General features: G+C 42.6%; 1 protein-coding gene across 4 annotated transcripts in view; it reads left to right on the forward strand.

Moving 5' to 3' along the window:
- Positions 1-2,027: 2,027 nt before the first annotated feature.
- Positions 2,028-21,645, forward strand: part of SULF1 (sulfatase 1) — a 172,061-nt gene continuing 152,443 nt past the window's right edge. For all 4 annotated transcript variants that reach the window (XM_028158760.2, XM_054708265.1, XM_054708264.1 and 1 more), the window contains exons 1-2: positions 2,028-2,342; positions 12,950-13,039. The gene's annotated coding sequence lies outside the window, so the exon portion shown is untranslated. The remainder of the gene's footprint in view (positions 2,343-12,949; positions 13,040-21,645) is intronic.

Consider the following 21,645-nt stretch of genomic DNA (forward strand, 5'->3'; position numbering starts at 1 on the left):
GTGATGTTTACAGACACTTGCAGGGAGCAAGAATTAAGATCATAGCAAATGGGCAGTAGCCATTGCTCAACTTGTACTTTTCTTAAAGCGAGTTCTAGGTAGAACAAACAGCTGAAGTTCGCAAAGAGAAGTCGTGGCTGAGATTTAATGAAAAGGTTGACAACTAAGTTAGAAGCAAAAGTGTGTTAAAAAAGCACTTGCAACAACAATGTGGGTCAGAGCCGGGGACACTTGGGAAATGTCTTTAAAAAGGTGTGTTACAAGCACAGGGTTGATAAAACACCTTCACAGTTTCTTAGGTTTTACTTTTGTAAGTTAATTTCCAGTTTAAGAGAATGCAAACTACGTTAATAATGTCTCCGGGGCCTTCAAAATCTATGCAGTTGAGGTAGTCCAGATTTCCAGACGTGAGTCTGGTTGGATTAACAAATATATATATATTTTTTTAAATGAAAAAAAAATTGCCTTACAATAATTGGCACAATTAAAAATTTTATGGTGCCCAAGGGAAGTTTTAGCCCTGTGGTGCCCCTCTCCATTGCTGAATATCTCTGTGTTGATTATGTATCTGGATTTAGCTGATTAGTTGTAGTGGTTTAATGAATATACTATATATTGTGAAATGGACACCTCATAATCACTTCTGGGAAGAAACTGAGCAAATGAATCAGTACTTCAGCCTCTAGTTCTGTTTTTCTCTCCTTCCCTACAGCCCAGTGATAGGAAAAATTCACTATCTGAAAAGGATGGTTCTCTAATCTTGTGCTTCAGAAAATTGTACCAGGAGTCATTTTTAAGTATCGTAACATAATATCCCACAAAAATTCCTGAAAAAAACAACAACAACAACATGCTAGTCAAGTCAGTTTTGCTAGCTGTTGAAATGCTTGTTTGTGATACTGGCACTCTGAGTATTTGATAGCTATCTATAGTCTAGATTTTAATGCTTTAAGCATGTTTAAAATTGGGGTGGGGGTTTATTCCAGCAGTCCCCCTCACATTTCAAACAAATTCAAAGTTTAAAATGTGGGCTTCCCACACACACTGTCAGAGAGTTGATAATATTTCAAATTCCTGATTTTCAAAATTCCTTAGAGGTCTGATTAACTTCTTTAAAAGGTGAGATTTGCAGCAATGAGATTGTTTTCAGATAGCGCCTAAAAGCGGTGTAACAAGTATAGCCATTTTCTAGTTCAGACTGCTATCAAAGTAATTAGTTCTATAAAACAGTTCAGAGAAAAGAAGAAAGGAAGGAAGGAAGAAACGCACGGTAAGAAGGAGGTATTGAAATGACCCAAAATGGAAACCATTTCAAAGCAAAATTGTTAATGAGCTGTTGGAGCGATATGGACGTTATAAGTGCAATTAACTAGAAGCCCATAAAAATAATCAATGACAGAGAACAGCTCTCTGGGACCGAGGGCTTTTTACAAAGCCACGTCTGTGGACGCGGCAAGTGATGCAGTGAAAGCCACCGCTACCTGTGGGCGCGCGTGCGCCCTTCCACGCGTGGAAACCAAAATGAATTTCACGGGCTCTTCCTGAAGTTGAGCCCGTGGCAAGCAGTGAAGCCGTGTGCGGGGAACAGAGAAGTTTCTGCTCCGAGCTGCGCCCCCACCCGCTTCCTCCCAAGGCATGCTGGAGGCAGCCACGATTTAACCGAGGGAAGGTAGGAGTTTAGGTTTCAAAAATGTAGATAAGATGTCACATTTCCGTGCAAGCCGCTCCTCCAGGAACGCTTTTACCAGGATGTCAAGAGGAATCTGTCATTTCGGGGGCGAGGAGGAGGAGGAGATGGCCCCCACTTAGGTCGGCAGGAAAAGATTTTTTTTTTTTAGGGTTCCTGGGCGTCCCGCGGAGGGTCCCCCCCCAACGTCCCCGGGGGAGCGCAGGGAGTTGTGAAAAGTAACGCGCAACTGGCCACCGGGAGAACCCACTCCCTCCACCTTCTCGCTAGCACCTCCCACTTCTCTTTTTATAGCCGCCCTTTCTCCGAGCCGATCTCAGGTTACCGGCCCGGGGGTTCTCAGACCTCCGCTGCCAGCCCTGCCCTCGGCCTCCGTCGGGGAGAGGCCCCGGCCCCGGCCCCGGCAATTGGATTGGGCAGCCCGTCTTGACACACCGCTGTGCTGAGCGCTCGCGGACGTGTTTCACCAGATGGTTGGGGTTAGTGTGTGTCATCACGTTCGAGTGGGGATTAGGAGCAGGAAGGCTGCCTTGCCGGAGCTGTGTGGTCTCCTCCAAGGGGGAGAGTTGCAGGCAGCAGAACGACTTTGCTTGTGGAGCAGGAGGAGGGATTCGTTTTCCTGCAGCCCCAAGACAAGCAGGGTTTTTCCCCCCAGGTAAAGTCTAAGAATGTCTCTCTCTCTCTCTCTCTCTCTCTCTCTCTCTCTCTCTCTCTCTCTCTCTCTCTCTCTCTCTCTCTCTCTCTCGTTTGAATGGAATGCTAGCACAGCGCACTTGTCAGAGCCAGTTGCTGCTATCTTCTCAATGCTGCTATTGTGCGGCTGACAGATAACAGGGAGCGTCGCTCGGGCTTGGCTGTCTCTGCAGAACTAGCGCTCCTCCTGCCTTGCTCTTGAAGGTGCGGCGAAGGAAATGCCCGCTGGAGCCGCGCGTGTGCCCTTTGCCGTCCCCGTTGCACACCCAAAGTGGGAGCTATGCCTTGCTCCCACGGGGCGGGTGAGGCCAAGAAAGCGCCCGTGTTGGCTTTCAAAATGAAAAAAATTCGCTTCCAAACTGTTGCGTTTTACCGCTCCGTTTATAAAGGTTCTTGTCAGGGTCTGTTCCTGAGTGGCTGGCGGAGGTGAGATGCTTTCTGAACGGGTTTTTGCCGTGTTGCTTGTGTCTGAGTTACGACGGGCCACAGTGTGTGTAAACCAGCCTGGGGATGGGGCTCTGAAGTTGGAAAACTCCTTCAGAGCAGCCGCAGCCCTCCGAGCCCCTGATGGGAGCGCTTTACTAAAACAAAAATGCTTAGAGCTGGAGGAGAAACAGAAAAGGAGGAAGTGGGAACATGCTCTTTAACTTAGCCCTCAGCAGCTGCAGGGAGCAGTGGGCGGTAATTCATTTGCAGATCTGTTTGTGAAAGTTTTACAAGTCATTGAAAACTGCTGCAGCATCTCTGGAATGGATCACTAAAGCCACTACGTTTATGGGTTTTAAACGGGCTATCTGAAGTGTTAATTAAATGCAAATAGATTTTTTTCTGGCTGAGTTATAAACAAGCGTGTTTTCTTTGTTTTTTTTTTAAAAAAAAGGTCTTCATTATAAATTGATCATTGGAAATGAATGGTCATCCCGAAGCTTGAGCAACAGATAAATGAGTTTTCAACTTGTGTGTAACGTAACCGCTCTGCCCAAAGCACCCACCAAAATTAAATCGAACTGAAAACAACAGTGGGGTTTCTATACCTTGCTTAGTCTGTGGTATAAAGAAGGCCTTTCGAATGGATGCCCTGTTTTCACAGGGATCAGAAACTGAATTTTCAGTGTTGAAATGTTTGATCAAGCTAGGGGAGCCGGCGAGGTACTCCCTGTGCGCCCTCGCAGACTTGCCTCCCTCATCAATATTCATGTCCCGGCGGTGGCGCTCAGGACTCTGCCTCCCAGCGGGCTTGCACGTTCGGTGGAGAAACCCAACACCATCCTCGCCCGCCACAGGTGAAGAGGCTCAGTGAATAACACTGTATGCGAGCTCTTCTGAAATGGGAGCTGCTTAACAGGTTGCATAACAGGATTTATGGCTCGTGCTTTGTGATTTTTATATTCATCTGGATAAAGATGCCCATAAAGTTATGTTTCAAGTTGCATTACGTACACTCTTTACAACCAGATCGTCGATGTGTTGAATTCCCTTCTTAAAAAGTTATGATTCCAGCACTATTTTAGTGCAGTGTTTACTCGTGATTCAGAATGTGCTCCGGATATGGTCTGAGCAGTTCAATGAGAAAATAGCCTCATAAATAAGCAGGCGGTTACCAGGACGGGGCATTATCCGATTCCCAATATTACATAACCAAAACAGGACTGAGTTCGTAAGCTGGAGTCTTTTGGAATTCCAGTCATTCCATTTTGGCTTTACCGTGGAGCGGGGGTTTAGGAAACTGGCCCATGCTGCCTCGGGGTTAGGACTGCGCTCGGCCTGTGGCAGGTCCGGTGCTGACCAGTGATGCCATTTTTCACCATCGCAGAAATATTTCAGGAGAAAAAGTTCCTCCTCACAGATGTGCTTCTCCGTGAGGTGTGGTGTGATGGCATCTTACAAAGGCAAGTCACTGTTTGGCCACAATCATAGGCTACTACTGTTGCAGACTGACCACCAGGCCACCTGCCCCGGGAGTCTGACAATATGGGACAATCACCAGCCTTCCCACGCCCACCCCACCACCACCACCAAGTCAATTGCACGTAGGACTAGGCAAGATGGAAACAAGGGCCCAGCCAGTGTGGCTCAGTGGTTGAGCATCGACCCGTGCACCAAGAGGTCTCCGGTTCGACACTTAGGGCACATTCCTGGGTTGTGGGCTCATCCCCCGCAAGGGGCATGCAGGAGGCAGCCAATCAGAGTTCTCTCTCATCAATGTTTCTCTCTCTCCCTTTCTCTTACTCTCTCTCTGAAAAAAAGTCAATAAAAATATGTTTCTTTTTAAAGATGGAAACAAGAAAGGAAGTGTTGAGGAATAATTAATGCACACCTCGAGAAGACCAAATTGTGTGTTAGTTCCCCTAATATGAAGTCACTGAGCAAAACTTAAAAGGGTCTGCTTGAAAGACAGTGCCCACAGCAAGCCCAGTCTCTTGTCACATTCTGAATCGACTGTTGCAGATGGTACACATGCAGAGACATATTTATGGTGACTTCCGCATACCTCAGTTTGACATTTGGATTCTTTGTGACAGCACTTGGGCCCGTAGCACACATGAATTTCCCATCAGTATTCCAACAGCTGTAAAAGTGCTTGAGCACCAGGGGTCTCTGGCTCAGGGAGTGAAGACCTGGGGTGCAGATCTCAGTTTGCACTATGGATGCGTCCCGCTATCCTGCCATGCAATAAGGGGACGCATCCTCGGGGTGAAACGCGATCTGAAAGCTGGATTCATTAATTTACAAAATCCATGTTTATGGTGGGATGGAAAACTAGGGCACATGCATCCAGGTAGTCAGTGAACGCAAGGTAAATTATGAGGAGGGACCTTCATCAAAGAACTAAAAGGGTCCTAACTCTGTTTTTTCCCCAAGGAAGTTTATGTTACTTCAGGGACATTGTTGTGGTCATTGCCATTGTACTAATGGAGACAAATGGCAACGGTGACACTTTGCATGACTTTTCTTAAGTATATCTGCCTATCCACATGGGGATGGGTGGGAGCTTGGTTCGTTTGTGTTTTAGATTTTAAATGGTTTTATCTTTTAAAGATCCATGAAGTGGATTTCTGATACTGAGTACTGAGCTTTCCCCAACCACTGCCACGTGGATGCGGCCAACCAATGGGTCAGGTCAAGACACCTGGTCTTTTGGGCCCTGTGCAATATTTTTGGATGGAGAGCATAAAGCAAATTTAAGGGGGTTAAAATTTTTAAGAAGGTTGTTTCTAAATAGATTCTTTTTTTAAAATCATAATTATTGACTTTGAAGAAAAAGAGGCTCATATATAAAATTAAGATTTTGGTCATATGGTACATTTACCTACTTTAGGTTAGATCCATGCGAGGGGGCAGGGGAAGGGATTGGTATTTGAAAGAAGATTTTTTTGGAAAAAGTTTGTCCTAAATATGTTTCCTATTTAAAATATTTTCAATTCTATCTCAATATGCTGGGAAGAAGAATTAGCCTGGTAGCTATTTTTTTTTTTTTCCTTCTCACCCCATAGCTAATCTGTCATCAGATTCTGCAAGTCCTTCCTTTCAAACGCCTCCACATCTGGCCCACAGCTACTGCTCCAGTGTGATGAGCGTATCGCACGTGGCTCATTACAACAACCTCCTAACTGGTCCACTGCCTCTTCTGTCCACCATGGCAGACTGCACTTCCACAAACACTTCTTCCCTCAAAGCTTTTCCCAGCTGAGAAGTCCCACATGGACCCTCGGTTTGAATTTCTCAGTCTGAGGGGCTGGCCCTCTGTTATTTGGCCCCAACTTTCTGACCCTATCTCCCACCAAATTCCTATAGCAACAGCAGTCTACCCTTGCCTGCAACTGAAGTGGCCAGATCAATGTCCCCCCCTTCCTGGTCTCTTCTCTAATCCCTAACCATTCAAGTTTTCTATCTGGTTATCTGCAAAATGAGAATTTATCATCATGTATGTGGTTTTTCCTAGTTCTATGTTACAAGACTGTGTGTAGAACATCCTCATCATGTCTACTAAGTCTATGTCCTGCAAAGTTTCAGCTTAAATTCCACCTCCTCCAAGAAGCCTCCCCTGACTACTACATCTCCTGGTGATGTTTTCCTTAGCTTGAAGATGACCATTAGTTACCTATGATTTGCACTTAGCAAAATCACCCTGTTTTTAATCCTGCTTTCTACTTTGCCTTTTTATTCTTTTTAAAAAATATATTTTATTGATTTTTTACAGAGTGGAAGGGAGAGAGATAGAGAGTTAGAAACATCAATGAGAGAGAAACATCGATCAGCTGCCTCCTGCACACCTCCCACTGGGGATGTGCCCGCAACCAAGGTACATGCCCTTGACTGGAAATGAACCTGGGACCCTTCAGTCTGCAGGCCGATATTCTAGCCACTGAGCCAAACCAGCTAGGGTGCCTTTTTATTCTTGACTCCTTAGATAGGGTGAAGTCTCCTAAAACATGGACTGGCCTGGTCCACTTTGAGCCCCACAAAAAACATTCATAAATATGTGTTGACAAGCTCACAGGGACATTCAAACATCCCAGGCACTTTCCCCTCTAGTTCCACCTACAAGAGGAAGACGGGGCGGGGGGAGGAGGGGGGGCAGGAATGATGAAACCTGAATGGTTATATTTTGGGGTAGCTTAGGAAAAATGCCTCTTAAGCAAAATATGATATTATTGCCCCAAATTAAGCATGTGTATCATATGAAAAACCCTTACCTACTTCAGTTTTCTATAACTATGGTAGAAATTATACCTATTAGCTGCCCTCTGTGTTATAAAATTTCAGATATGATTTGGAAGCAGGAAGGTACAGTCTTTGGGTTGAGGCAGACTGGTGTTCTAATCCAGGCACCACCTCTCACTAGCTGTGTGGCTGTGGACCAGTGACTTCACCGCTCAGTTCTTAAAGTCTGTAAAGTGGAGATAAGAATACTTTCCTTGGGGATGTTATGCAGAAAACGCATTAAGCACCTGGCTCAGCTGCACGTGCAATAAATGGAAGAGAAAGAAGGCTGGTAGGTGCATATAGAGATACGGATCTAGGTTGCATGACTGTGATCAACTTAGTATGTCAGTCATTAATTCTGTCTACTTATGGTGTGTCTTTAGCCATATCTTCTGCCACCAAAGGTGGGAGGATAGGAAAGAGAGAGTGAGAGAAAGAGAGAAAGAGAGAGAGAGAGAGAGAGAGAGAAGGAGGGAGCTGCTTTGGGCATTTAGGGATTTGAAGCAACCGAGTTAATGGATCTGTAGGGACAATGGTGACAGTTGAATACATGTTGCTGGGAGGAGCAGAGTCCTGGGTCCTGCATGAAAGGATGATAAAGAGCAGGCGCTGGGCCACAGTGCTGGGGAAACAAAGGACTGAGCGGTGGACCCCAGCGGGGGGTGGAATTTGCCGAAGGGTCATGTGCTCTTCTTCCTTCCTCCTGGCCCACTATTTAGAAAGAAATAATAACTTGGCAAAACATTGTAGAGAGTCAGGTCAAGCTTCCAGAAGTAATTGGTAAAGCAAGATACCACTTAGACAAAACAAAGGGGCTTGGACATTTGCCGTCCCTCACGTCCAAACCAAATGTAACAAAAAGCTGAAAGCAATCAGCTTGAGCTGGTCTGTTCCCAAACTCGGCATCCACCATCCACCATCCACCATCCACCATGCCTTCAGTCCGCGGCCTTTCCCCACCAGGGCAGCTGGCTGAGAAGTCACCTAACAAAGCCTGAATGCCACTGAGCAAATAGGTCCTTGGACACTGGTCATTCAATTTCAGTTTTCAGGACCTAGGGTTAGATCAAAGAATATTCTCTCTGATCCTGATCATCTGGTCTGCACCTGCCCCAGGCCCGAGAGAGGAAAGAAACGGAACTCCGCTAGGATGAAGGGCAAGGCAGTATTTCGGAAGATCCCTCCCTCTCCCCAGCAAACGTGTCTATAAACCTTTCAAAACAAAGCATAACAGTTTGTCGCTTGAACTCGTCTTCAGCTCTAGCATCTAAACTAGTTCCACTTGCCCTCAAAATTCGTGATCCATGTTCAATATGCATTAAAGCTTTGTTAATTAAAAAAAAAATGTGGCTCTCCACTTTACCTTCAAAGGTAAATCCTTTTCCATTCTGGTTTTTAAAACTATACAGCTACAAATCAGTAGGAAACTATTTCTACATTTTCTAAAATGTGAATCTAGGGGACTTGGACATGTCACTGTTTAACAGTAGTGGGTGACGTTGATATTAAACTGCAATGGTGAATAAATGAACAGTCACATCATGTTTCTGGGTAAGAAATCTTCATGAGAAAAGGTAGAATCTCCCCAAATTAATCTACGCCCATTCGTGTAATACTAATCAAATCCTCACGCAAGGTTAGGTGGCTACGAGGGCGCAGAGTTTGGGAACCGGAAGAGCCCAGATGGCTCTGGTTAAGTTTCATCTGGATAATAAACCATGAGCAAGCCTAGACACCTTTGCAAGGGGAGAGTGCCATAGTAACAAGGAGGCTTGCTTTATCACATATCGGAGCATGTTATAAAACTGTAGTTATTGAATTTTCTGTTCAATGGATGGTGATTTTCATTTACCTTTGTGTATTTTTGCTTTTGTTATATTCTATTCAGTCTCACTTCCATCATTTGTTGAAATTGCCCATATCTTCAGTTCAGCTACAAATTGCTGTTGCTGGATATGAATTATGTTGCCACTATTAACTGAAACCCCAAACCAGCCGTTTATTACTTTGTGTTATGGTTTTTCTCATCTGCAAAGAGGGCTGCTACTAAACTACATGCAACTTGTCCACGCCATAGAATACAGAGAAGGCCTGGGACAGATTTGTCTCAAGAACGCAGGAAAATCCTTCTGAACCCATTTCGATGAAAGAGGCCCAACATATACCAATGTAAGCATCATCCCATTTTCCTGAGCAATGACACAGCATTCCTAATAAACAAAATGGAAATCTGAATTACAGAGAGTTTTGTGTATTGTCCCATTTTGTAGTATGGCGGTGTAAGTCAGAGGCAACGCCTGCTACATTAATTTAAAATAAAACTGAAAGTTAGACCCTTATGAAATATCCCAGAGTCCTGGTGAGAAATGATTAATTGCATGCTGAGTGTGCTTTTATTGATAAGTTAATTTAGAAGTGTGCACCTGTGGATTTATCTTCAAGCTTGTATCACTAATAAGGCTTAACACCAAAATCACCTTTCTATAATATAACATGTCCTCTGAATAGACTTCCTGCCAGTTTAAAGCCTCCCCCTTGACCCTCACCTGCCAATAATTAATCTTCCCTTAAATAGAACGTCCTAGTAAACAGATGTGCTTGCTATTGCGTCCAGATATTCTGGAAATCTCAGCTTTTAACTTTCATGTAAAAGAAATGCATCCCAGAAAAGAGAGTCCCCTACAAATCATATGCTCCTTTTTTCCTCTTGAGAGCTTCATGCTGCTAAAAGAAAGGAAAGTGTTCTGAATTTAGCAGATGAAGAAAAGCACAGGCAGGTAATATGTTTTATTTGAGACACCTGGAGGCTTCACATGTGTTATCACCTTTTTTTTTCATATATGACATCTATATTTAGTTAAAAGGACTTGGGGGAATCTACTCAACAGCAAACAGCTTAAATTACTTTTTAGCAGCTGAGTTGATGCCCTAAGGAATAACCATAATGCACCTTCTAAATATAATCAGAGGCCAAAGGGACAGGCTTAAGAAAGCTCCATCAATGTGTTAATTCATTTATTCCATGTGGATTTGAGCGCTTCCTGTGTAGGTATTTCTGTCCTAGAGCAGAGAGGAATACAAGATAATATAGGACACTCTCCTTGCCCTGAAAATATATCTAATTTAACTGTGGGGGAAAGACATGAACACAAGACAATTCCTAGTAATCATGAAAAGGATTTTGTGGTTAAATATCAATTATTAGTACTAATTAAGTAAAAGGGATGTCAACAGAGCCCCCTATTGGAGGAGCTGGAACCTGAGCTGGGCAAGACTTTGCTCAATGTCCCTAAGCAGGTGAATCAGAGCAGTGATTCATCTCCACCTATAAACTGTGTGCAGACAATGCGTTTACCCTCTTTTTCACTGTTTTCTTCCCTATAAGATGGATATGTGTTTATCACAAAAGGCTGTTATAAAGATTAAATGAGATAATAAAAATAAGATGCTTAGTACAGAGCATAGAACATAGTAAGCACTCAAATAGCTGTATGTGTTTTTTTTTAACAAGTAAAAAGAATGGGTGAGCTAGGGCTTGGAGTTAAACTGAGTGTGACATTTTCAAATAAAGACACAGTATTTTTTTAATCAAAGAATTGGCAGAGATGCAGTTTGGGAAGACAATGAAGGAAGGCACTGGGCAAAGAGGAGAAGGAGGAACGGTAGGAGGGTTGGGAGAAAAGAGTGATCAAGAAGACAGAAGAGAAAGGAAGAGGAGGAGAAAGAGTATGGTCCTCTTGTTATCGGGAAGTTGATGTATCCCTTTCCCCAAAGAGTGTTGGGAGTGGAGTTCTTACAATATCTGGAGAGAAAGAATTTTCTGAGACTCGCATGGGAAAATGAGTGGTTTTTATTTGTGCAGAATTACATCTCTGTGTTTCTAAAGCCTCATTTCCCTTAATCCAGTCCTGGAAGAAGTGCAGCTGGGGCTTCAGTAGAGCTAAAAGCAAAGCCAGTGTCCAGAGTTTCCCTTCCATGTTGCAGCCGAGTCCAGTTCAGCATCAGGCTAGTTCAGCATTAGTCCATTGTGTGTGGGGTCCATCTGATGGTGGGCCATGTGGGCAAATGCAGGCGAGCCAATTCTCAACTAAGAAAATGCAACTTGTCCACGCCATAGAAGACAGAGAAGTTGGTGGTGGAGAGGGATATATAATTTAAATAAAGAGAGTCTAGAGACAAGAAGAGATGAAATATTTAAGTTGCTTCTGCTCATAAACCTTCAGCTTCTACTTTGGAAGAGATAGGTTGGCATCCATTTGTAGAATATATGAATAACTTACTTTACAAAGGATAAAGCCACTCCCTTCTTCACTAACCATAAAGACAAATCATTCCTAATTTTAAAGTTTAAAAAAGATTTCCCTACCTCCCTGCTTTTCTTTCTATGACCTCTTGCTTGGCTCTATTATTTCTTTTTTTCTTTAAATATATTTTTATTTCAGAGCAGAAGGGAGAGGGAGAGAGAGATAGAAACATCAATGATGAGAGAGAATCATTGATGAATGCCTCCTGCACTCCCCCTACTGTGGATCGGGCCCACAACCCGGGCATGTGCCCTGACTGGGAATTGAACCATGACCTTCTGGTTCATAGGTTGACACTCAACCACTGAGCCATGCCAACCAGGCTATTCTTTTCTTTCTCTTTCAGTCACACTTCATTTTAAGATTCTCTTAAAATGGGAGAGTCGTTTTTTACTCACCTCATTATACAATTTTATTAGAGGTCAAAGATTATATTTGCCATTTCAAAATCTTGCACTAGATATTAGGAGACAGCATGATTGAAAGAATACGCTACTTGAATCAGCAAGATTTGGAATTAAGATGTGATCCTATTTCTAGAAATGTGTGGGAATAGCATTGACCTATGGAGACTTGACAGCATTTTGGTTCCTCAAAAGAGACTTGGGTTCCGTTCAAGTTTTCAATGAAGACTTTGGCCTGATTTGTTTAACTCAACTGAGTTTTCTGAACCATGTTCCCTGGTTCCTATGGGAGAGACGCCAGCCTAAATATCAGTACCTGTAATCTATTTCTCATCCATGGTTGCCATGCATGAGGGTCTAATTGGCATGAGCCAGTTTATATTTGGAAGCTACTAAGGGCTAATGACTAAGTTGGTAATTCTTGAGATATCCAGTTCAAGGAACCAAGGGGGAAATATATACACAAGTTAGAGCAATGGATGTCATTTGCAGCAAGCACAAAAGTTGGCCATAGTGCGGAGCTTAGTGCTCCATCAGATCTCTTCATCTGGTATCCACTCAGGTCAAATGGCCTAATGTATTTGAGTGGAGATTAGGGTGTGGATCAGAAGGTGGGGAAAGAATATCAATGCAGCCAAAACATGTTCTGTCAGAGAGTTATTTTAAAAATATTTTTTTATTGATAAAATATCAAGGAAGCGAGAAGGAAAGAGAGATAAAAATATCAATGATGAGAGAGAATCATTAATTGGCTGCCTCCTGCAAGCCCCCTACTGGGGATCAAGCATGCAATGCAACCTGGGCTGGGAATTGAACCAGCAACCTCCTGGTTTATAGGTTGACGCTCAATCACTTTTTTGACATAAGTATAAGGACAAAACAAACAAACAAACAAAACCCACAGGATGCATATATGCACAGCCCATGGACACAGACAGTAGTGTGGTGAAGGCCTGGGAGGGGCAGGTGCGGGGTGGAAGGAATCAATGGGGGAAAAAAAGAGGGACATTTGTAATATTTTCAACAATAAAGATACATTTTTTAAAAACAGAGAAAATAAGCTGTATGCTTCATGTATAGAAATTGTTATTCTCCTTAGCCATTTTGCTCCCAAAACAGCAATCCACTGATGTGCCATTCTGGTCCACCCACAGGTGTCTCAGAAGTGGAATTGGAGGTGTTCTGCCACTGTCATAACTCCTTTGGAAGCTTAGGACACCCACTGGACACCTCAGTGGCTTCAGGTAAATCATACTTCATGCTGGGTAAATTATGAATTAAAGTATTACTAGCAATGAAATAAAATGTGCTAAATAATGGGAGTTGTATTATAGTTAGGAAAAAGAGGCAGGATGGTACAGTGAAAAAAAAAACACAACATTGGAAACCTAGATTCCAGAACTTGGCTCCCATTAATCCTATATAACAAAAGCCTAATATGCAAATTGTCCCTTGGGCGGTCATTTGGGAGACCGGGAGTTCGACTGCTTGTTATGATGTGCACTGACCACCAGGGGGCAGCGTGGAATATGGCAGGCGTCGGTGATGTGGCACTGGCAGCAGGCAGCAGTGAAGGCACTGCCGGCCCTGATGGGCCCCAATAAGAGTGGGACCATCGCGGGATGGTGGAGCAGGTGAGCGGGTGGTGCCAGGCCAAGGCGGGGGCCTGATCGCCCCGCAGACGGTGACCAGTGGCAGGGGGGTGTAGCGGGGGGTGGCGTTGCCTGGCTTCCAGGCACTGAGGGAACCAGGCAGGGCCTGGCCCTGATTGATCTTCCTGCAGGCAGGATGGTGGAGCATGTGAAGGGATGGTGCCAGGCCATGGCAGGGTGCCAGGCAGGGCTGTGAGGCTGGAGGTATGAGCTAGGGCTGCGAGCCTGGGGGTGCGAGCTGAGGCCCGATCCCCACAGGCTACCCCAAGGGACCCCACCCATGCACGAATTCGTGCACCGGGCTTCTAGTAGTGTGATATTGAGCAGATTAGTTAACCTTTTGGGAACATGTCACCCATGAACCTCTTTGCCTTTATTTTGCCGTTCCCTCTATCTAGATTACATTATTCTCCTCTATGTGGGGATTCTGTTCTTCCCTTAAGACAGGCCTAAATAAATACAACATCCCTTTGAGACTAAAAAGCATGGTGGAGGGGAAAAGGGGAAGGACTTGAAACCAATTCTGCATCACTCATGCTTCTAAATTGAACTGTATACTTTATCTCTTTCTTAGATACCACTGTTAAACTTACCTTCCTTTAGCATTGTTGCATCCTGTCATTCTATTACGCTAAAACAGCCCTCTCCCAATTTCCTGCAGCATCCAGTCTAAATAAAATGCCGGCATTTAAGAGCCTGGATAATCTCTTCCACTATAACCACCCCACCTCTTCTATAACACTTTTTGTCTGCGCTTTACTAAACTGGTCCAGCACCTCCGGAATTGACATCACTCACTCACACTACTAAGTGTTCACACTGTTTTCTAAAAGGGCTGGGCTGCCCTCCCACCATGGTTCCGAACATCCATCCTTAAAGCAAAATGACTTTCATTATTACCTCCATCAAACTTTGTTTTCCTAACCATTCCAACCATCAGTAACTTCCTTCTCACAGGTGCTCTCTCACCATTTAAAATCTTGTCACATAGTTTTAGCTCTTACTCAAGTAGTTTTTCATTTATTGCTATTCTTCATAGATTTTTAAGGGCCACTGGGATAGAAAGTTGCATTTTAGTCACTGAGAAATTTTAGGAAACTAATCAGCAGTGAATCCACAGCTACACCAGGCAATTCTATTGACAATGTGGGAAGCACTAGCTCATGCACTGGTTCTCTGGCTGACGTCTTTTTAAAAAATATATATATTTTATTGATTTTTTACAGAGAGGAAGGGAGAGGGATAGAGAGTTAGAAACATCAATCAGCCACCTCCTGCACACTCCCCACTGGGGATGTGCCCGCAACCAAGGTAGATGCCCCTGACCGGAATCGAACCTGGGACCCTTGAGTCCACAGGCCGACGCTCTATCCACCGAGCCAAACCGGCTAGGCTGGCTTACGTCTTTCTTTCTTTCTTTCTTTTTTTTTTTTTTCATCTTCTGTCCACATTGCTCGCCAGGCTGAATTTGAGCCAGCTGGATTCCAACAGGTTCAAACAGACAATCAGCTAACTTAAACTCCCATCTTCCTTGATTAGATGTGAAATGGTATAGCTGGGTGTCACTCAGACGCCAGACACTCAAGATCCTATGTTATCAATTAATTTCTCTTAAAGATTTTGACAGTTCTGTTTTTAAGGACCTGTGAAATTATGACTAGACCAGAATTTCAGACATAGTGCCAGATTATAGACCTGAAAGACTATATTCACTGTCAGCTGCATAGCAAACATTAAATGCCCTATAAACTCCATTGTATATATCACATTTTTGTAGTGGGATTTGATTGTAAAAAGTCTTTTGGCGAGGACTCATATTCACATTCAGAGGACAATCAGCAAATGAGATGAGAGGCTTTAAATTACTTAGAAGAAAAAGGAAATTACCACACAATATGCCAAAGCTACTGGATCTTATTTCTTATAGTTTCCTTAAATAATTTAGAATTAGGGATGATTTTTCAGGAAAGGCATGTAAGATACCATAGAAACACAGAATGTTAAAGGTATACCTTTAGAGGTCATGTAAGTAAAATATTTTTCTCTTTTTTTTGCATCTGAGAAAACTGAGGCCTTCTGGGGAGCAGAGGGGAATGTGTGTTCAAAGACCTGCCTAAAATCACAAAACTCATTCTCACCAGAGAGAGTTCTACAAGCTAGACTTTATTTTAAAAAGTGCAAATCAGTGAAATTCTACCCGGACTAAAGGGAGTTCGTGTGTCACTTGTACTTAGGACCTAACCAGAACTTGAAGGTATGAACCCAGCTCTCTTTGTGACCACGGACCCTCTTGCTGAGTGCTAGGATGAATAATTAGGTACTATAGTGAGTTCTTGGGATTGAAACAAATATTAGAAAAAGCATTTATTGTTCAGATGGATTCCTTGCAGAAAATCCATTCTAACACAAACACCTATGTTGCTATGGATGGTCTGAAAGTATGTAGCTTTATTAAGAGAACATTCTCTGTAAAGGCATTTTTTTTGACTCATGCGAAAAAAAAAAAAACAAAAAAACACACCAAAAAACGCTACCCAAATTATGATGACAATATTGACCATTACTCATATGTCCCTTCTACGAATCAGAAAACTCATCTTAGTGAGGGTGAGCCTGAGTCTAAAGAGGTAGTGAGTGGAGTAATCAGCATTACAACTATGTCTTCTAACTCCTACTTCACTGCCCCATGCTTCAAATGACTCAAAATAGATCACATCTTCTCAATGTTAGGGAAACCTCTCCTGTTAGAATAGTTCAGCTGTTTCTCAATAATGTCACCTCACTGAGAAACACCTGAAATACTTCCTCAACTACTGGAATTTTCCTAAGAGAAGTATAAGAGCAATATTCTTCATTGCTTCATAAATTACATGAGTGTATATGTCATTATGTATCTATATAATTTATGCTTAAAACAGATTTATTTGATCAAGGAAGTAAAATCAATCATTATTGGATTATAAATGTATTTCATAGCCATTAACTTACATTTTTCATTTTGCACTAAAAAGAATAACAATTTAATAATTCAAAATCAAAGATTAACTTAGATTACTTGTTTGGTTTTGACTCTTTGAAAAATTGTTTTTATAACATGCTCTATATTTCCCTTTTTGTTATTATTATAAGTATCTAAATGAAGCCATTATGGTTGTCAGGGCCATGAAAGAAATATGTCACAGGAAAAACAGGATTTTCATTCATATGTTTAAAGTTATTGGTCATATTTCGATCCACTGGAGAATGTGATTATGAATCTGGTTAGAATTAGAACGAAATCAGGCTTAATAGTATTACCTCTTCTGATGAAAGGGAAAGATTCTGTTGAGAATGTGAAGATAATGTAGCAGAATTACTATCTGTTTGTCATATAGCTAAACTTAGTACAGTGAATGCTGAAAAAGGCTTCCATGAATAATCACATCTTTGGTCCATAAGAACACTTTGTTCATACTATTTTCTGCACTGAATACTTTGTAGGACTTGCTTTCCTATTTCCTATTTGTATCCTGGTGGATGTCTTTAAAGAAAATAAAGCAGGACACTTTCACTACGCCAAGGGAGGACCAGAAGGACAAACCTGAGCTCTTACTAAACTCTTCACATTGAGTAGCAACTGCCCATCAGTTTCTATAACATTTTCTCAAATAAACTCAAAATTTATACCCAAAATACCACATAAAATGGCAAGTTGTTAAAATTTAAAAAAAAAACACAAAAAAAGATACAAGTCCTGGTAGAGCAACATAACCTGAAAGGTATGACAGAGTCGGAGAGCATCCTTCTTGTCTTTCTCACTCATCACAGGGACTCCTAAGTAGCTCTAATCTTGTTATGCACAGAACAATGGACTTTCTTAGTTTGTAGTCTACTACAGTAATTTGTAAATACGTTAAAGTTTTGTGTAATTTGATTTTTCCTAATTTATAAACCCCACATCCTTTAAGTTTATATAACAATCTGTACTTTCCAAAGTGCTTTCAAACATTTTGACAACCTGGTGGAGCATGTCACAACTAAGTCCCTTTTAAGGGATAAGAAACAGGGACATTCTTAGGTAATACACACTGAAAAATATTTAGGGGTATAAGACCATAATGAATGGTATATGAGTGTTTTTTCTATTATTCTTGCAACCTTCCTGTAGGTTAACACAAATCTCCAAACCTCAGGGGTATTTTGTAATTATTTTCAAATACAAAATTTTTTTAAAAGATATGGAGACACAGGGGAATTAAATAATTTGCATATGCTAATAGAGCTGATTATAGGCAAAGTGAAGAACCAGAATCCAGGTCTTCTATATCTCCACGTTTCCTCCAAGCCTATAATCCATTTCTGTACAAACTAAAAAGTAATTTCTAGTTAAAAGTGTTACACCTTTTGCCAATCAGACATCCATAATCAATACCGTAGCCCAGGGGAAACTAATAATTACTATTTAACTAAAATTTTTACTTATATATTATATTACCATTGCAAATCATTTTTATAACCCTACTAGAGGCCCGGTGCATGAAATCAGGCTATGAAGATTACTTGTATTATTATTGTTCATAGCTACCAAATGGCAGAATCATATTCTACAGACAGATACTCAAGTATAAAATTCCAGCACCGGTATTTCCAATACATCCTCTTGACATTCCAATGCCTTTTCATACTCCTAATGGCCATATCTAAAACTTCTAGGGCTCATGCTGAATTAAGCAATAGAAAAAAATGGCATTCTCTTCAAGAACAAAACAACCCAGGCTTCCAGCCACCCCTTTTGTGGTTTCTTCCCTCTCCAAAGTTTCTGATAATATTCATTTGTCTACATTTCTCAAACCAGAATGCTTAGGTGAGCTGAGAGGACCGCACTCAATACCTCCTTCCTCAGTTAGTAATACGGCCCCATCCTGCCCCGTGCATGCCAGCCCAGCAGACACCTGATGTGCACAGCTTAACCTTACTGCAAAGTAAGGGAATTTCAGGGCAAAACCTGCATCCGTGGAAGTCAGTCGCACATCAGTCTCAGGTTACTCAGCTTGGCACCGCTTTAAAGCATTAAAGCAATTCCTTTCAGGCGCTGCCCCTTATCACCCTCTTGCTGTCCATCACCCTTGCCTCAGGCCTGGCTCTTAGCCTCTGGTTCTTCTTACTAATGCACCTGCCAGCCTCCGACAGGGGTACTTGCAGGTTCTGCAGAACGAGGCTTTTTCCTGTCTGGTTCTCAGCACATCCTCTAGCAGCGGCTCAGTCCAGGGCCCTGCCCCCCACACCTCCTGCCTTCTCTTCATTTTCTCTGCCCAGTCTGTGCTCCTACCCATTACCCCAGCTTCCCCTCTCTGACTTCTTAGTTGTTGTTTTGTTTTGTGTGTGTTTTTTCATTTGCAATTTATTTCTTTACCTGCTAACAAAATGACTGGAGGGGACAAACCGGATTTGGCACTTACATAATTTCTTAGATGATATTTCTTCTGCTCATTTTTTCTGTCTCTCTAACCCATTGTTTCCTAGTGAAAGCTTTATTAGGATTTCTAACACCAACCCTAATTTACCTGATTCTCTGAATAACTGTTCCCAGGGCTGATATCCAGGTTATTTTTATATATATAAAAGCCTAAGCGATCGTCCAACTGTCCAACCGGTAGCTATAATGCACAATGACCACCAGGGGGCAGACGCTCTGACAGGTAGCTATGATGTGCACTGACCAGCAGGAGGCAGATGCTCAATGCAGAAGCTACCGAGCTGTGGTGACTTGGTAGCTGTGGTTCTAGGGTGATGCACCCGGAACCAGAGAGGAGGGAGCCTGATTCCAGGATGCGTCACCTGAGAACCACCCTCTCGCAATCCGGGACCCCTCGGGGGATGTCGGAGAGCCGGTTTCAGCCCGATCCCCTCAGGCCAGGCTGAGGGACCCCACCGGTGCACGAATAGTTAATAATTACCAATCACTGTCTTCTTTAAAAGACCCCTATTAGTTTTCTTTTATGTCATTTAATATTTATATTTAAACACAGAAAGAAACCTAGGCAACTGTTGTCAGGGTTACCCTTTGGCTAATGCTCACTGAAAAAAGGAACACATGTTTTACTCACTCGGGACAAACAGTCCTGTACCAGCGCTTAGGACATGAACGTCCCAAAGGACCTTCAGAAAAGGAAGGGGAGGCCGAATGTCGCTGAGCACCCACCACACGCTGGACACTGCTGTTCACTTTCAGACTCTGTTATTCCCGTTCTAGTCATTCCAGTTATACCAGTCAGAAAAGGAATGCGGCGAAAAACAGTCACACACCGGTGGGGCTAGGATTTGAACCCAACTCACTTTGTCTCCAAAAGCCAATGCCATGTCTCAGAAGAGAGTTCCATCTCAATGCTCAACAGTAAAACTCATTAATTACATGGAGGCAGTTTACATTTTCCTGTAATTCACACCTTTTTTTTTTCCCCCAGACTAATTAATTTCCAGCGCTGGTAAAGTGCTTCTCCTCACCCTTTACTGGGCTTTGGGGTAAAGAGCTAAATGAAGGTTGGCTGTGAAGCCGGTGAGCAGGAGAAGGCGGAGACTCCAATAAAAACGTGTTAACTGGTGTACAACACGGTGCCCCTTAAGCCAGAACAACCGCTCCAGAACACAGACTGGTCTATACGATGCTCGTAAAGGGCTGGCCTACGCGCTCGTCTCTTAGACGTGTCCCCTGGGCTCAGGCCCAAGCCGGCCCCGAGAGGGTGAAACCACCCCCCAAGGGAACACGATTGGTTGTCGAGAATCTCGGGCATCACAGCGAACGGGCTGCGTGGTGTGTCCCGGGAGGCGTCATTACTGCTGCCCCGAGTAAGCAAGGCAGGACGCACACTTACTGGATGTGTGTTCCGTCAATTTACATGTCCTTGCCTCTTAAATCATTTCCAGAAATTCTTAGGAAATGTGAAAGGAATGTAGCGAGTAAATGTGTTATCTTTTCCTCCAACGGGATGTCAGCTCGCTTCTTGAAAGATCTTTTCCAGATTCTTCTTCGGTTCAAACTGATTCCTAACGAACTTGAATATCCACACCAGCATCAGGAAGCCAATTTATTTTGTTAATTTGCATCAGTCTAAAGAATTTTTCCCGACAGATGACTTCCGTGCTGAGCTCCAAGTACTTTGTAATCCCAGCCAGGGTATTGCTAAGGGATAGACAATTTCACATTTCTCATCAAGATGCCAGTCATTAAGAATATTAACACAAATTCCTTCCCCTTGAATGGAAACGAGCTGTCATTTTAGCACGGTTGCTGCGTCAGCTTTTCTATTGTCGAACACAACAAATGATGAGAAAATCAATTTACTCTGTAGAATTAGTCAAGTGAGGAATCCTTTGAAGTAGGGGTGCAGGGTTTTGCCCGGATCCTATAATCACATAAAAACGAGCAATGTATATATGTTGGTAAAATGTTGTGAAATTTAATAAGAACTATTTGCTGCTATAGACCTTTCAAACAGAATCTATCTCTGAAAAAGAATCCCCCACTTCTAAAATAGACGTTTGATGAGCGGCAGATGTGGTTCAAATGAACCTTTGTTCAGGGGAACTAAGAATATATTTTTATCTGTATGAGGCACAGTCCAGAAAAGAGGGGAAGTGACTATGGCATGACCTTGGTGTTGAGGTTGGTCGTGGAGTTTGAATATAGTTATTTACTCCATAAAGCTTCTCTCAGAAGGCAGAATGCAAATGAGCTTGTAATTAATAATTTCTAAGGGTCAGAGCATGCCATATGTGCTGCTTATGAAAAAATTTAAGTGTTTCGTATTCTAAGAGTGTGGAGAGTAAAGCAATTCAATGAATAGCCACAACTCTTCGAGTGATGTATGTCCTGGCAGTGATTTGCAAGTTCCACTACTTTGTTTCTCCACCCATTACGGGAAGATGAGATTGTTGTTCAAGAATGACAAGCATTTAATATTTGGAAATGGCTAAATAATGAAGTGCCTGGACTCTATAGAAATTCTGAGGAAAAGAGAAGATTAATTTCAAACCAGAATCTAGTACAAACATGACCTTCTTATTGTAAATCTCATGAGTAGGAAAAGAAATTACATCTAAAGCTTTGTTCCTAGGACTGAGAATTTGAAAATATATCAGTATTAGGGTGTTTCAAATGGGGGGGGGGGGGGGGGGGGGAGAGGATCTGTTTATTATAATCTCTTGTCTGTGGAGATGAG

The sequence above is a fragment of the Eptesicus fuscus genome, chromosome 19 (genome assembly GCF_027574615.1).
Source record: "Eptesicus fuscus isolate TK198812 chromosome 19, DD_ASM_mEF_20220401, whole genome shotgun sequence".
In the NCBI taxonomy this organism is placed as follows: domain Eukaryota; kingdom Metazoa; phylum Chordata; class Mammalia; order Chiroptera; family Vespertilionidae; genus Eptesicus; species Eptesicus fuscus.